Here is an 18,393-nt window from a genome sequence, read left to right on the forward strand (position 1 = left end):
GAATTTTTGAACAGAACCACCAGCAGGGAAGGTTAAGCTGACTCTCCTTTGGGACAAAAAAGGCGTCATTTTGGGGTATTATATGCCTAGAGGGACCACTGTCACCACAGATCTCCTAAAAAATCATCTGCGGCGTGCAATCAAATCAAAGTGACATGGATTGCTGTAAGCAGGTGTCCTTTTGCAACACGACAATGCAAGGCCCCACACTGCCCGTAAAACAGTTGTAACAATCACAGACCTGCGTTTTGAGTGTCTTCCTCATCCACTATACTCACCAGACCTTACCCCAAGTGATTTCCATGTGTTTGGACCACTCAAAGACGTAATGGGAGGAAAGAAGTTTCGTTCTGATGAATAAGTACACCACGCCGTGCATGAGTGGTTGCGCGGACGACCAAAAGATTTTTTTTCTAAAGGATTTTATGCAGTTTGTAACCGCTGAAGGACTTGCATTGAGTGTGGGAGAGATTATGTTGAAAAGTGATCCGGCTTTGTAGCACTTCTGCACAATAAATAATATTTAAAAAAAATATTTAAGGTTTTCATTTGACTCACCCTCGTAATAAATATTCCTGGATGGAGCCTCCAAATAGATTAATAGTACATGCAGCTACAGCTACATACTTAAGTGTGGAACTACATGAAGCATGATGTTCGCGATACGCGTGCAATCGGTCGCATAACAGCAAGGTGCACCGCCGCACGATGTCGGTTAAGGCAGGGACCGGGGACATCGACCTGTGGCTCGAGGCGCGCCGTGACACCAACGCTCGTTCAGAATCTCCGGGTCGGGCCTAAGTTAACACATACGGCACATACGCTGACGCGGAACGGGCGTTGTCCAGGGGAGGCGCGCGTCGCCAAACTTGCAGCCACCAAGGCCGGCACAGCCCTATAAAACGCCGCCGTAGCCTCGAGGGGCATCAGTCACATCGCTGTCACCGCCGCTGGCAACCGACGTCACCATGAAGGCTTTCGTAAGTGGCGATCTCTGCTGCGCTAGGCGCTCTGTCCTCTCCTGTCTAAATCACACATACAAAAAGGGATATGTGTGTGTGTGTGTGTGTGTGTGTGTGTGTATGTGTGTGTGTATGTTCAAATGGTTCAAATGGCTCTGAGCACTATGGGACTTAACACCTGAGGTCATCAGTCCCCTACAACTTAAAACTACTTAAACCTAACTAACCTAAGGACATCACACATATGCATGCCCGAGGCAGGATTCGAACCTGCGACTGTAGCAGTCGTGCGATTGCGGCTTGGAGTGCCTAGAACCGCTCTGCCACAGTGGTTATGTGTATGTGTGTCCCTTCCAGCGTATCTCTTGAATGCATGGAGCAACTGCAATCATATTTGACACTTACCTGTATGTAACTTCGTATGCTAAAAAATTAACAGTTGGGATAAAACGTTCCAAGCACATTTAGACAGTCGGATGGGAGTGTGAAGGACGTGACAAGTAAAAATAGGTAAAACTAAATATATTACTGTAGCATCAATAGTTTTCGAGGTTAGTCGGCGAATTGGTGACAGCACAGATATTAATTTTAGAGGTGAGAGGTTCTATAGGAAGTGGTGGCATGTCAAGCATAACTGTGGATTTTTAGAGTAATTTTAACCAATAGATTGCTTATTATCTAAAAAAAAGATCTATGCAACAGGACACTCTCCGAGAGGGAAAGGGAGAACTCAAGCAAAGTGAGAGGGGATGAAGAAATCGGGAGGGAAGAGTGACACGTAAGGATAATTCTGGAACTCCTGGATAAATGTCACCCAAACTTCTCAAATGATTTAATATTCAGGAAAAAAAATTTTGTGCGGATACAACAACCGTAGTAGGTGCAAGGCTGAAATAGAGAAGATTATTTTCAAATATTTAAAAACGACGCCGAACGTTTTGGTCGAGCGATTCTAGGCGCTTCAGTCTGGAACCGCGCGACCACTATGGTCGCAGGTTCGAATCCTGCCTCGGGCATGGATATGTGTGATGTCCTTAGGTTAGTTAGGTTTAAGTAGTTCTAAGTTCTAGGGGAGTGATGACCTCAGATGTTAAGTCCCATAGTGCTCAGAGCCATTTGAACCATTTTTCGAAAATGACAAATACCGAAGTCGAATTTATACTGGATTGCCAAGCCGACTGAAGATAGTCTTGATAAATATAGTATGTCTGTGGAAGTTTGGTCAGGACCTAAAATCTTAATTCGGAAAGGGGGAGAATGAACACTGTTTTTACTCGATACCATTTATTCCAATGGATCTCCATTTTAACTTCAAGTGATTACAATATAAAATGAAACCAGGATTTCTGATCTCTATAAGGTGCTCGTATGAGTGGATATTACCAAACTATCACTTTACTTAATCGTGGCTGCAAAATACTGCCAAGAATTATTTACAGGAGAATGGAAAAATGGGCAGATGCTGAACTCAGGGAAGTTTGGGTTCCGGAGAAATTTAGGAATACGCGAGGCAATACTGGCCCTACACCTTATCTTAGGCGACAGGTTAAGAAAAGACGAACCTACGTTTGTAGCACTTGTAGACTTAGAGGAAGCTTTTGACAACATTGACTCAAAGAGACTCTTTGAAACTCTGAAACTAGCAGGGATAAAAAAAAAAAAAAGCAGACCGGAATGTTATATACCGCTTGTACAAAACCAAACTGTAGTTATCAGAGCCGAAGGACATGAAAGGAATGCCGTATTTGAGAACGGAGTGAGAGAAGGTTGTAGCCTATCCCCGATGTTATTCAATCTGTACATTAAAAAAGCAGTGAAGGAAATCAAAGAAATAAATGGAGAAGGAATTGAATTTCAGAGTGAATAAATAAGAACTTAGCAGGTTGCCAATAACATTGTAATTCTGTAAGAGTCAGAAAAATTGTTCAAATGGCTCTGAGCACTATGCGACTTAACTTCTGAGGTCATCAGTCGCCTAGAACTTAGAACTACTTAAACCTAACTAACCTAAGGACATCACACACATCCATGCCCGAGGCAGGATTCGAACCTGCGACTGTAGAGTGTAAGAGTCAGCAACGGACTTGGACGAGCAGTTGATCGACATGGACGGTGTCTTGGAAAGATTTCCTGGGCATCAACAGAATTAACAAGAGCAATGGAATGTAATCGAATTAAATCAGGTGCCACTGAGGGAATCAGATTAGCAAATGAGACGCTAAAAATAATAGTTCACTTCTCCTATTGAGGTAGCATAATAACTGATGATAATCTGGAACGTAGAGACAAAACAACATACCTAGCTGTCGTGTTGGACAAATCACTGACATACAAATATTATTGCGAAAAGACCCGCCAAAAGACTACGGCCAGGAACAACATCTTGAGGCAACTATCGAATAGTAAATGCGGAGCCAGACTGACTGTATTAAGAACAGCGGCCCAAGCACTTTGCTTTTCCACGGTGGAATACGCGTGTCCCGTACGCTTCACATCCGCACATGCCAAAAAAGTCAGTACAAGCCTAAACGACATATGCAGGCTAAGAATAGCGTGCATGAAACCCATATCACTTGGGAAGCCACATAAAGGGGTCAGATTCTCAGACACTGAATCCCAAAGAGCTGCTCATCAACACAAAGAAAAATTTAAATAGAATTTCGACAGGCGCGGCGCGTCCCCCTACACATTGCGTTATGCGAACCTATCAGACTTAAATCGCGCAAGAGATCCCTTAGCTATATGATCCCCGAAGGATTACCCTGGCTCACAAGAGATGCCCAGCGGTAGTGCATCAAGCTGAACGAATTGAATGACTCGCATCAGAATACTTGTAGCGCCTGTCAAAACAAATCTAATTAAATGGGACCTAAAAGACGAAGCAGGCAACAAATACGACTACGCTGAAGTTCAGGGCGTGGAACATCTTCTACCACGTTCCAACTGCCCCATGGGATGTACCTTTGACAACCTTTGGCTTGACAAGAAAGAGGTATTGGACGTGGCCCGATGTTGCGTCGAAAATCTTTAAAAGAAATTTTCCGGACGCAAGATCATAAAGTAATCGATGATAGCCGAAGTAGAGAGGATGTGAAATGCAGACTGGCTATAATAAGGAAGTCTTTTCAGAAATACAGGAATTTTTTTACGCCGAATGTAAATTATAAGCAATAGGAAGTCTTTCTGAAAGTATTTGCCTGAAGTGCAGCCTCGTATAGAAGTGAAACATGAATGACAGGCAGTTCAGACCAGAAGAGAACACAAGCTTTTGAAATGCGGTTCTATACAAGAATTCTTAAGAACAGATGGGTAGATCGCGGCCGGCCGCTGTTGTCGAGCGGTCCTAGGCGCTTCAGTCCGGAACCACGCGGCTGCTACGGTCGCAGGTTCGAATCCTGCCTCGGGCATGGATGTGTGTGATGTCCTTAGGTTAGTTAGGATTAAGTAGTTCTAAGTCTAGGGGACTGATGACATCAGATGTTTAGTCCCATAGTGCTTAGAACCATTTCAACCATTTTTGGTAGATCGCGTAACTACTGACGAGATACTGAATCGAATAAGGTTGAAAAGAAATGTGTGACACAACTTGATTAAAAGAAGCGATCGGTTGCTAGGACACGTTTTGAGGCATCAAGAACTTGTCAGTTTAGTACTGGAGAGAAGTGTGGGGTGTAAAAGTTGTAGAGACAGACCAAGATATGAATACAGTAACGAGGTTCAGATGGATGTAGGTTAGGGTCGGTTGATTGGATATGTTCTGAGGTATCAAGAAATTTCGTTTAAGAATTGGAGGGAAGTGTGGGATGTAAAAATTGTAGAGGGAGACCAAGATATGAGTACAGTAAAGACGTTCAGATGGATGTAGGTTATTGTATTTATTCGTAGATGAATTCTGTAGAGGCTACAGCAGCGCAATAAGCAGCATCGAAGTGGTCTTCGGACCGAAGACAACAAAAACATCTGAGAGCACCATGTTACTTTTGCGGACGGCCTTATCTTTCTTCCTCAAGGATGCAGCTATTCTTGTATCAGTAAGAGACACAGTTTATACAGTATACAATCAACTTCGCGTAAAATTTTCATTAAAAAGACTTTGTAAGAGACTCTCGTACATGCTATATACGCTGTCTGTATATTTTTAGGAAATGTGTGCGCCACATATGTTTTTACTCTATAAACACATTTCATTCCGTTTGCTACTTTCTTTGGAAAAGCAGGTAACGTGGCAAGGTATGACAATCATCTAGTTACGTTTTTCGATAACTTCCATTTTTCCGATGGGTCATGATGCCATTTATATTGCAGAACCTGTTTCGGGAACGATTCTCTGCAAGTATATGTTCAGAAAACTATAAATCTGCGTTCGGAGAAAGTAGCGACCGCAGCTACGTACAAAAATTTTTTTCTGTGTCTTCAAGCTGTCATGTACTCAATACGTCGACACATAGAACTACGATAGAACGCCGATAATGTGCAGTCCATTTCAAAACATGTGAAGTAGATTTTCAGAAAAAAACTCATATAAATCGCACTAGATTATATTCCATTCTACGACGGAGCGACGTGGCGCAGTGGAAAGTCATTGGGCTTGCATCTGGGAAGACGGTGATTGAGATCCCCGTATGGGCATCCATATTTAGGTTTTCCTGTGGTTTCCCTGAGTGATCATATTTAAATAACGGGACAGTTTCTTTAGAAAGGACACAGCCAATTTACTTTCTCAGTCTTTCTCAATCCGAACTTGTGCTCCATCTGTAATAACCTCTCTTGGACGCTAAGAACTGGTTTTCGTTTATAATCCAGCTTCCAACTGCGGCATACCCGCAAAAACTGGTACCCATACTAGATAGATGTGGTATCACATCATTGTTTCGACGGCCGCGGAAAATTACACAAATGCTGCTTTCAGTTGAACACTGCCTTTTTTTTATACATAGCGTTTGCAACATACGATGTAAATGTCACAAAAATTACTTAGGGTATGCAGTCCGAAACGTGTCTGTGCGCTGTATTGGACATAAAAGTCGTTTCAGTACAGAAACTTGGGAAATTCAGCGACAGCGGAACGTAGTCTTACAATAGGATATAAGAACTCCTCTGAAAATTCGAATATTGTATCTCATAACTCGTCTTACGAGGACTTTGTAATTTAAAAAGCTGTCGAATATCGTCCGTACACTACTAAATTTAAATCATACAGTGATTGTAGTTAACGGAGCCTGGGGCTGGGCGCTAGAAACTGCTTTATTTTCCGATTCCCACATTTTCGGATGCAAATCCCGCCATAGGGTAAGTCATTCCACAAATATGGTAGGTTAAGGAGACGTAGCCTACACAAACACTTCGTTCCCAGCAATAAGCCCCTGAGCAGAGGATGGTGAATATCATCGAAACACCGAGTTCAAACATGAACACCGAGGAAATTTTATAAAGATGGTGATCCTGTGATAATGTTACAAACTTTCAAGAACGATAGAGAAGGATAAATAAAACAATCTTAGGTAAAGTACCCTGGCCCGGAAACGACCGAGTCGAAAGCTAGAACCGAAAACCGTTCTGATACCTCCATCAGTAGAATACATGTACCGATACCCTTACTTCTAGGATAATCAACTTTCAGGGACGATAGTATGGACGTTATTCAGCGGTTGTTCACGTATTTGGGCAGGCTGAACCAGACTCATCTGAAAGAATGAAAAAGTGACTGTTCAAACATACCGATATCTTATCTAAAAACTGGCACTACTTAACCAGTGTAGGTTGTCTGACAGCTTTCAATAATGTAAAACCAAAAAAAAGTTTAAGAGTAAAGGTGGAGATCCTTTTTTTTATATAATGATCTGACACTAAGGATTACTATCTACAATTTGTCATATTTTTCAGCAAACTACCTTCCACCCGAAGAATGTTTTGTAATGTTAGAACGTGTTACCTAATGAATTCTTTGCCACTTAGATAATGTTGCAACTAAATCCGAAAAAGAGTTAGGTCAGTTTCATTTTTGTCACCCTGTATGCGATAAAAGCATGGGTATGTACTCGTAGCTGTTTGGTCGCTGATATGATGCACACAGCGACAAGCTAGATCACTTAAGTAACTATTAAACAACTGTGGTGTCAAGGGGTATTTAACTCCCAAACATTCTGCAACTAGCAGAACAGTACGTTACATCGTAAATTTCCCATAACATTCATAGAATAAGGCAACAGAGATTGCATCACTACCAGTGTATGTTAATAGTGGTTTTTCTCTCTTACCATATGCGAACTAAAGAAGAAACGTACCTACTTACGCACACACGTGCATCGCTGAATATAAATTACCTGCTACGTACTTCAAAGCTAAGCCAAGACAGGGACGCCTCATGTTTTGATGGCAGGGATTGACGAGCGCCGCCGACGGTGGTTGTGAAAAATGACATCAAATCAACGGAAGGAAACTCTCGTGAGTTCCAAAGTGCTGCCTACAGTACAGACAGCAGAATGCTTGTGCGTAAGGAGTTAAAAAGAATGGTATACAATGACCGAGCAGCTCCTCATGAGTCACACATTTCTGTACTCAGTGCTACACGACGCTCGAGGTGTTACAACGAGACACGCCATGTGACAGCGGATGACTGGAAATGAGCGATTTGGGCTGCTGAATCACGGTATACAGTGTGGCAAACCGATGAACCAATTTGGATTTGGCGAATGCCTGAAGAGCATTACTTGCCATCATGTGTAGTGCCAGTAGCGCAATACGAAGAAGTAGGTGTTACGGTATCATGGTATTTTCGGGGTTACGGTGTGGCCTCCTTATTGCGATTAAGAAAATGCTAAATGCGGAAAGATATGAACAAATTTTGCAGAATTGTTTACTGCATATAGTAGAGGAAAAGTTCAGAGACAATCGCTCTATCATAAGCAGCATCTGTGAGCAATGGTTTCTGGACAAGCCGTCATAAAGGAAAAGGATAGATACACACTACAGCAAGTGTAGGTGTCCTCATTCTTTTGATCAGACAGTGCCTTGTCGTTGTTGTGGTCTTCAGTCCAGAGACTGGTTTGATGCAGCTCTCCATGCTGCTCTACCTTGTGCAAGCTTCTTCATCTCCCAGTACATACTGCAACCTACATCCTTCTGAATCTGTTTAGTGTATTCATCTCTTGGTCTCCCTCTACAATTGTTACCCTCCCCGCTGCCCTCCAATGTTAAATTTGTGATCCCTCGATGCCTCAGAACATGTCCTACCAACCGATCCCTTCTTCTAGTCAAGTTGTGCCACAAACTCCTCTTCTCCCCAATTCTATTCAATACCTCCTCATTAGTTATGTGATCTACCCATCTAATATTCAGCATTCTTCTGTAGCACCACATTTCGAAAGCTTCTATTCGCTTCTTGTCCAAACTATTTATCGTCCATGTTTCACTTCCATACATGGCTACACTCCATACAAATACTTTCAGAAAAGATTTTCTGACACTTAAATCTACACTCGATGTTAACAAATTTCTCTTCTTCAGAAACGCTTTCCTTGCCATTGCCAGTCTACATTTTATATCCTCTCTACTTCGACCATCATCACTTATTTTGCTCCCCAAATAGCAAAACTCCTTTACTACTTTAAGTGTCTCATTTCCTAATCTAATACCCTCAGCATCACCCGACTTAATTCGACTACATTCCATTATCCTCGTTTTGATTTTGTTGATGTTCATCTTATATCCTCCTTTCAAGACACTGTCCATTCCGTTCAGCTGCTCTTCCAGGTCCTTTGCTGTCTCTGACAGAATCACAATGTCATCGGCGAACCTCAGGGTTTTTATTTCTTCTCCATGGATTTTAATTCCTACTCCGAATTTTTCTTTTGTTTCCTTTACTGCTCGCTCAATATACAGACTGAATAACATCGGGGATAGGCTACAACCCTGTCTCACTCCCTTCCCAACCACTGCTTCCCTTTCAAGTCCCCCGACTCTCATAACTGCCATCTGGTTTCTGTACAAATTGTAAATAGTCTTTAGCTCCCTGTATTTTACCCCTTGCCACCTTCAGATTTTGAAAGAGAGTATTCCAGTTAACATTGTCAAAAGATTTCTCTAAGTCTACAAATGCTAGATAGTGCATATCTCACGGAAACATCATGAATGTAAAAGGGAAGCCGGCCTTTGTGACCGAGCGGTTCTAGGCGCTTCAGTCCAAAACCGCGCTGCTGCTACGGTCGCAGGTTCGAATCCTGCCTCGGGTATGGATGTATGTGATGTCCTTAGGTTGGTTAAGCTTAAGTAGTTCTAAGTCTAGGGGACGGATGATCTCAGATGTTAAGTCTCATAGTGCTTACAAGGGAACCTCCCCATCGCACCCCCCTCAGATTTAGTTATAAGTTGGCACAGTGAATAGGCCTTGAAAAACTGAACACAGATCTATCGAGAAAACAGGAAATAGTTGTGTGGAACTATGCAAAAATAATCAAAATATACAAACTGAGTAGTCCATTTCCAAGATAGGTAACATCAAGGATACCGTGAGCTCAGAAGCGCCGTGGTCCCGTGGTTAGTGTGAGCAGCTGCGGAGTGAGAGGTCCTTGCTTCAAGTCTTCCCTCGCATGAAAAGTTCTCTTTCTTTATTTTCGCAAAGTTATGATCTGTCCGTTCGTTCATTGACGTCTGTTCACTGTAATAAGTTTAGTGTCTGCGTTTTGCGACCGCGCCGCAAAACCGTGCGATTAGTAGACGAAAGGACGTGCCTCTCCAATGGGAACCGAAAGCATTTGATCGCAGGGTCATAGGTCAATCGATTCCTCCACAGGAAAACACGTCTGATATATTCTATACGACACTGGTGACGGCATGTGCGTCACATGACAGGAATATGTTGTCGACCCACCTAACTTGTACGCTTGGCGAATGGGTAAAAAGATTCTTGTACCTGCCCGATTTAGGTTTTCTTGTAGATGTGATAATCACTCCCAAAAAGGTGATGAAAACATAAGAGTTTGTCACATAAACTGCAACAAATGAATGCAACAGTTTCACAGTCGCACAGTTTTCCCTGTGCTCTGTCAAAACATATGTTTTTAACGTTTTCAAATTTTTCCGTGTAGACCGTCAAATCCTGCATGTGTCCAAGCAAATCTGAACATGTTCTGGAATTTTGGAGAGCGAAGTTGATTACGTGTGAGTGCCTGAACTTTGATAATTGTCTGAAAATAAAAAATTAAACTTTTCACTAGAGGGAAGACTTGAACCAAGGACCTCTCGTACCGCAGCTGCTCACGCTAACCACGGGACCACGGTGCTTCTGAGCTCAGATGATCCTTGATGTTGCCTATCTTGCGCATGGACTACTCAGTTTGTTTATTTTGCTTATTTTTTTCATAGTTCCACACAACTTCTTCCTGTTTTCTCGATTGATCTGTGTTCAGTTTTTCAAGGCCTATCCACTGTGCCAACTTATAATTAAATCTGAGGGGGGTGAAATGGGGAGGTTCCCTTGTTAGAGCAATTTGAACAATTTTTTTGTAAAAGAGAAGATTCGAATTCATATGCAAGGTTGCCGAACACTGTTCTTCCCACGTACCGTTCGCAAGTGGAAATACAAATTGGGATGAGTGGGGGGTGGGGGTCGGGGTTGGGGATGGGGGGTTGAGGGGGGGGGTTGTAGGTCGTACATAATTAGCCTCTACCACACACTGTAAGGCGTCTTGTGGAGTATAGACGCAATGTTGATGTAAGCTTTTCGGAAGTCTACCGACGTTATTTTTTTCCACTTCTTGAACAACAGACAGAACCCACCCACAATGCTGCTGAACGTGACACTATCACAATTCAGTAACTGTTTCGTCATCTGATTTATTCTCTAAGGTGTTGTAGATATTAAATCAGAGAAATCGCTACATGCCAGTCTACCGTGTCTGTAAAGGAACATTTATATTCCACAGATCAAAGTATGGATTAAGAAATCTGACAGCTGGTTCTATCTACTGCACACTTCCATGCCAGTCCTGGACAGAGTACACACAGTGAACGGTTATCTTAGTCGGTCTGTGCATGCCGCTTTTGGCGCTTGTCTTAGGAGAAGCAAAATGCTTTTAAACCTATCAGTAAAGCCAGATTCACAGAAAATTCAGAAGTTCACACTACCAGCGACTGTCAGAATGAGCTGACTATTCTGTCCCGACTTAACATTAAGTGAATAGCGCCGTTTGTCCCTCAGTTTCATCTCCTTCTTGGATTACCATAAGACAGCCTCTGAGAGTACAAAAAAGACTGCATGACCGTTTTTTTTATCAGTAGGTACAAAATTTTCACGAGCCATCCAGATATCCCGCATCCTGCTAATGAGGATGATGATGATTATGGCCACGATCATGGTAAGAGTAGCGTTTACCGCCCATCTACGCTGATAAGCAGTTATAGATAGACATGTCATCGTTTAACAGTTACAACCAAAGATTTTGTTTGCTGTAGCTGCTTCGTCCATGTAAAGTACCAGCCACACAGCGAGCGGTATAGTATTGATCTACACAACAGTATTTTGCAACACGTGTTGCTGGCACTGCAGGCGCCACTGTCAGATGGTAGGCACACGGACAGGATACAGCAGTTATCGTTTCTAAACACGAAGCTTTCGCTGTTAACCATTAATGTTTCAGATTTCGTTCTAATTTCTCAGTGCGGTAACAAGCAACCCGGCTAGCTCGGCTCCCGCCATGAGTTCTGTTTTCTCATCATACATCTAATTTGAATGCCTTTGCTTTTTGAAATAGCTTTCTTGTCATTATTTTCAGCTCATCTAGATTTTCAGCAATTAACGCTAATCTTTTGCAAAGGCATGTACATTCACTTTTATTCTTACGCTGATTTCCTCATCTGCTTCGCCTGTTGCTTCCTGTGTTATTACAATGACCAAGAATGATGATATTCTGTCTTCTTGCCTGACCCATGGAATATTTCACAGTTCAGATATTTCTATCGGCGACTGAGAACCATCCACTGAAGAACATTACATCAGTATGTACGTCATATGCAGACTAATAATTACAGCCATTACAAGTTGTATGTTTTAGGTTGCGTAGTATCTCTAACAGCACGTGGTAAGAGCAAGGCATTAATGTTTATTTTCCGCGGGGCATTAGCTCAGGTGGCCGGCCGCTGTGACCCAGCGGTTCTAGGCGCTTCAGTACGGAACCACGCGGGTGCTACGGTCGCAGTTTCGCATCATGCCTCGAGCATGGATGTGTGTGATGTCCTTAGATTAGGTAGGTTAACGTAGTTCTAAGTCTAGGGGACTGATGACCTCAGATGTTAAGTCCCATAGTGCTCAGAGCCATTAGGCCAGGTGTTAAAGTGGTGATGCAGGGACACAGAATGGTGAGCCTATCTGACAGGGGTAGTCCACTTAGTGGTGCAGGTACGACCGTGCAGACAACATCAGGTAATAAATTCTGTGTTGTGTTTACAGGAAGACTATTCGGTGCAGAGAAAAACAACCAGCGCATTGATGTTTGTACACATGAATACCACATATAAAAATATTTGCACTTATGCCTGTTACACCCTGTATTGTAATACACCTGACAGTGCCTACAGACTGGACAAATGCAACAGTAAACAAAGCTTACTATCACCTTCCCTTAGCCAGGACCCAATCTTTTACCCTCTGACAAGGCTCATTAACGAGTCAATTAGGTTTACTGGTATCCTCTATGTAACTCGGCTGCTGCTACACGATGTGTTCTGTGTTTTGCAGGTGTGCTCTGTGCTGGTGGTGCTGCTGGTGGCGGCCGTGTTCGCCCAGGAGAAGGCCAAGGAGACCCTGAAGGGCGCGGAGGCCTACTACGCCTACGCCGCCCCCTACGCCTACAGCGCCTTTGGCTACCCCGCGATCGGCCCCTACTCCGCCTTCCCCTACCCATACTTCTACCGCTGAGTGTGGACATGTGGGACTATGTTGGAACGCCGCTCTAGAAACGCCTAGTTCGTTTTTTGTCTTCTTCTCCGTTGTCTTTTTGAAATAAAATTTTATATAAAATAGATGTTCACTTATTTATTTGTTCGCCGATGACATTGTCATTCTGTCAGAGACAGCAAAGGACCTGGAAGAGCAGTTGAACGGAATGGACAGTGCCTTGAAAGGAGGATATAAGAAGAACATCAAGAAAAGCGAAACGAGGATAATGGAATGTAGTCGAATTAAGTCGGGTGTTGCTGAGGGTATTAGATTAGGAAATGAGACACTTAAAGTAGTAAAGGAGTTTTGCTACTTGGGGAGCAAAATAGCCGATGATGGTCGAAGTAGAGAGGATATAAAATGTAGACTGGCAATGGCAAGGAAAGCGTTTCTGAAGAACAGAAATTTGTTAACATCGAGTATAGATTTAAGTGTCAGGAACTCGTTTCTGAAAGTATTTGTATGAAGTGTAGCCATGTATGGAAGTGAAACGTGGACGATAAATAGTTTGGACAAGAAGGGAATAGAAGCTTTCGAAATGTGGTGCTACAGAAGAATGCTGAAGATTAGATGGGTAGACCACGTAACTAATGAGGAGGTCTTGAATAGAATTGGGGAGAAGAGGAGTTTCTGGCACAACTTGACCAGTAGAAGGGATCGGTTGGTAGGACATGTTCTGAGGCATCAAGGGATCACCAATTTAGTACTGGAGGGCAGTGTGGAGAGTGAAAATCGTAGAGGGAGACCAAGAGATGAATACACTAAGCAGATTCAGAAGGATGTAGGTTGCAGTAAGTACTGGGAGATGAAGAAGCTTGCACAGGATAAAGTAGCATGGAGAGCTGCATCAAACCAGTCTCAGACTGAAGACCACAACAACATTTATTCATTTACCTATTCCTCTACTACAGTTTTACTGTTGAAGCGTCCCCTTAGAAAATTAAGAATGACAGTGCTGGAAAAACTCTTACGTTATTTGATACAGAAACAGCTGAGTAAACCTCAACGTACTCAGAGATTTCTCTCTTCACTTATTCTGATCATCTTTAAACTGACGCAGAATATTTTAGCTCAACGCAATCTGACTTTCAATAATCCCTACAAAAGAATGGCCGTGAGTAACAATAACCCATACCTTTCATGAATCACTTACCTCACAAAAATCTTCGTTACTCGAACTACTGCAACACAGCGAGCGCCAATACTGCCAGCTAAATAAAAGATTCTAACTACTGAAGGCACTAACTACTGTCAGGCACATCTTTACAAATTTCCTTTTTCTGGCGGACACACGTCCAATCGTCCGCTCATATTAACATATCAAAACTCTGGCTTCTCTCTCCCCATATCCACCACTGATGGCGGCTCAAGTTTTCATGTTGGTAACGCCACGTAACGCTGTGTATGAAAATCACTGACTGTGCTATATGCAGTTTGTGGCTGGTTGGACTCATTGTTGCAATATTCGCTATTATAGTGTTGGGCAGTTGGATGTGAACAGCGCGTAGCGTTGCGCAATTGGAGGGGGAAGCTCTCCTGCGAACCTAGCAGAACTAGCACTCCTGAAAGAAAGGATATTGCGGAGACATGGCTTAGCCACAGCCTGGGGGATGTTTCCAGAGAAGGTTCGCGGGAGAGCTTCTGTAAAGTTTGGAAGGTAGGAGACGAAGTACTGGCACAACTAAAGCTGTTAGGTGGGGGCTGAGTCGTGTTTGGGTAGCTCAGTTGGTAGAGCACTTGCCCGCGAAAGGCAAAGGTCCCGAGTTTGAGACTTGGTCCGGCACACAGTTTTAATCTGCAGGAAGTTTCAACCTCTCCACAAGATTACGACGTTCGACGGCGGCAGCTGCACGAGTCTATGAGAGGGATACTTACAGTGATTAGTAATTTGCATTGTAAATCCCATTCAGTGATATATTACATTTTTAACCTATTGCATTATTACCTGTGATAGGTTCCTGATTCCAAAATTCCTATTTGCATGACCAATTACAGTAAATATGTAAGAGAATTAACACAGTTAAATAAAATGTTGTCCCTTTGAAAAAATCATGAGCAAATCTAAATTAACTAACAGATACTTTCCATTAAAACAATCTTTCAGCCGAGTATTCTTTTATTTGAACCTAATTATTTAATTTCATTTAATTTGAATTCAGCAGTAAACAACGTAAATATTGAAAGAAAAATCGTTTATGCTTCTATATTATCATCGTGTGTCGATCGCTTGGTGCACAGTACTTCATAAAGAATTTCATTAGTTTGAATGAATGATTTTCTGATCTAATTAAATTCATCTAAAAACAAAATTTGTAAATATAGCTGCTGGTGTCCTGCGACGTCTATGAATCGTGTTCATTTCAGTGTTACGGTACTCACAGTACGTTTTGTCGTATTAAAAATGTTCTGTCAGCATTATTAAACATAATGACTTAAACATGATAAATTCAGTAATTTTGGGTAATATTTGCATCAGTAGACATGATACAATATTATTTGTATACAGTAAGATGTCCGAAAGAACAGATACCATCTTCATGTATACATATAGTTAAGGCTCACCGGCCACTTGACCATCTTCTTCTTCCGTGCGAATGCACAGACAGTGCCCGAACTCTTACGGGAATCGGCAACGCGCCGCGAGTAATGAGTATAATGGGCGGGGGCACTACGAATGTAGTGCGGGACAATACGTTGAGAATGTGGGTTTCGCGGGAGGCGTGCCAGAGATAAATCCCTGCAGTCGCCCTATCCTCTGTGTCCTCGGTGGTTCAGATGGATAGAGCGTCTGCCATGTAAGCAGGAGATCCCGGGTTCGAGTCCCGGTCGGGGCACACATTTTCATCTGCCCCGTTGACGTATGTCAACGCCTGTAAGCAGCTAAGGGTTTTCATTTCATTGTAATTTCACAATATTATTTAACCGAGATGTAGTCGCAATCGAAAATTATGAAAGCTACTGCTGTAGTCAGCTGATTTTGCAGTGTATTATTTCAAAATCATCCGTCATTCCAAGAAACTAAATTATTCAGCCTGTGCAAATATTTATTACCTCGAAAGCTCAGTATCTGTATTAATCCTTTTATTCGTTAATACACTCCTGGAAATTGAAATAAGAACACCGTGAATTCATTGTTCCAGGAAGGGGAAACTTTATTGACACATTCCTGGGGTCAGATACATCACATGATCACACTGACAGAACCACACGCACATAGACACAGGCAACAGAGCATGCACAATGTCGGCACTAGTACAGTGTATATCCACCTTTCGCAGCAATGCAGGCTGCTATTCTCCCATGGAGACGATCGTAGAGATGCTGGATGTAGTCCTGTGGAACGGCTTGCCATGCCATTTCCACCTGGCGCCTCAGTTGGACCAGCGTTCGTGCTGGACGTGCAGACCGCGTGAGACGACGCTTCATCCAGTCCCAAACATGCTCAATGGGGGACAGATCCGGAGATCTTGCTGGCCAGGATAGTTGACTTACACCTTCTAGAGCACTTTGGGTGGGACGGGACACATGCGGACATGCATTGTCTTGTTGGAACAGCAAGTTCCCTTGCCGGTCTAGGAATGGTAGAACGATGGGTTCGATGACGGTTTGGATGTACCGTGCACTATTCAGTGTCCCCTCGACGATCACCAGTGGTGTACGGCCAGTGTAGGAGATCGCTCCCCACACCATGATGCCGGGTGTGGGCCCTGTGTGCCTCGGTCGTATGCAGTCCTGATTGTGGCGCTCACCTGCACGGCGCCAAACACGCATACGACCATCATTGGCACCAAGGCAGAAGCGACTCTCATCGCTGAAGACGACACGTCTCCATTCGTCCCTCCATTCACGCCTGTCGCGACACCACTGGAGGCGGGCTGCACGATGTTGGGGCGTGAGCGGAAGACGGCCTAACGGTGTGCGGGACCGTAGCCCAGCTTCATGGAGACGGTTGCGAATGGTCCTCGCCGATACCCCAGGAGCAACAGTGTCCCTAATTTGCTGGGAAGTGGCGGTGCGGTCCCCTACGGCACTGCGTAGGATCCTACGGTCTTGGCGTGCATCCGTGCGTCGCTGCGGTCTGGTCCCAGGTCGACGGGCACGTGCACCTTCCGCCGACCACTGGCGACAACATCGATGTACTGTGGAGACCTCACGCCCCACGTGTTGAGCAATTCGGCGGTACGTCCACCCGGCCTCCCGCATGCCCACTATACGCCCTCGCTCAAAGTCCGTCAACTGCACATACGGTTCACGTCCACGCTGTCGCGGCATGCTACCAGTGTTAAAGACTGCGATGGAGCTCCGTATGCCACGGCAAACTGGCTGACACTGACGGCGGCGGTGCACAAATGCTGCGCAGCTAGCGCCATTCGACGGCCAACACCGCGGTTCCTGGTGTGTCCGCTGTGCCGTGCGTGTGATCATTGCTTGTACAGCCCTCTCGCAGTGTCCGGAGCAAGTATGGTGGGTCTGACACACCGGTGTCAATGTGTTCTTTTTTCCATTTCCAGGAGTGTAAGTCCCTATCAAAATTGTTGTAGCTGAGTGAATTGTCATTGCCATTCTTGGCAGTGATTTGTACATGTTACCCCCACTACTTTTGCTTTAGAATTGATTGTCGGGAGGAACTGTAGCTGACAGACTCTAAGGGCCGGATACTTAACCGGAACAATTAACAGGTGCTTTTTGTCAATAATTTCTTGTGACAAATTACCTTCGATGTGGTAGGATGTTATCCTCGGAAAACGATGACGAATTAGCTAAATGCCCGACAGAGTCTCATGCTTTACGCCTCGAATAACAGCGCCTGACATTATTGTTTACTGAGCGTGAAGTAGTTGGAGGTTCAGGCATGGCTCCCCCGTTCAGTTTGCTTTAAATCTTTTAGGTTTCTAGCTATGGGGTCATTTAAAGCCATTCACGTACTGCGCACTCGTGGAGAACGTGCACGCGTTACAGGAGCATCTTCCCCACGTACGTGACAAAATGTAAGGGGGAACAGGTATGTTCTCAAGGGTTCATGATTCTCTGAGGAGGAGTGAAGGATGTATGAGACTGAGTGGTCACCACACTTAACACCCGCTGTAGCGTCGACAGACGGTTACCATAAGGCATAATGGTTCATATCTCGGAAAGTATTTGAGAAGTGGAAATGTCAAATTTCAAATTTGGCAGGATAATCAAAAAACAATTTATCTCTTTGTATGCATGATCTATTTGTATGCAAAAAATTGAGAAAGTTTCCTGATAGCACAAAATTATGCTGCTCAACTCATCACTGTAAAAAATTATGAGACAAATTAGAAAATAAATAATATGTTAAGAGCGTCCTATGTGCCATGCCTGCGTACTGATTAGTTCTAAGTGCCGATAAAAAAAGTTTTTGTTTGAAGTGCCATTAATACTGAGACACTACATTTTATTTACGATAGTAGAAGCACAGAAATACAGCATTAACGTTTTAACTAGTTGAACTCTACTCACAAAAACCTTTTC

At 43.5% G+C, this 18,393-nt stretch overlaps 1 long non-coding RNA gene and 1 other non-coding gene across 2 annotated transcripts; both read left to right on the forward strand.

The window, feature by feature from the left end:
- Window positions 1-847: 847 nt before the first annotated feature.
- LOC124787892 lies at window positions 848-12,980 on the forward strand. Its single transcript, XR_007016031.1, has 2 exons — window positions 848-980; window positions 12,697-12,980. It is a non-coding gene; the product is annotated as an uncharacterized LOC124787892 (long non-coding RNA).
- Window positions 12,981-15,657: 2,677 nt separating this feature from the next.
- On the forward strand, window positions 15,658-15,731 carry Trnat-ugu. The gene has a single exon. It is a non-coding gene; the product is annotated as a tRNA-Thr (tRNA).
- The last annotated feature ends 2,662 nt before the right edge of the window (window positions 15,732-18,393 follow it).

The sequence above is a fragment of the Schistocerca piceifrons genome, chromosome 3 (assembly GCF_021461385.2).
Source record: "Schistocerca piceifrons isolate TAMUIC-IGC-003096 chromosome 3, iqSchPice1.1, whole genome shotgun sequence".
Taxonomy (NCBI): domain Eukaryota; kingdom Metazoa; phylum Arthropoda; class Insecta; order Orthoptera; family Acrididae; genus Schistocerca; species Schistocerca piceifrons.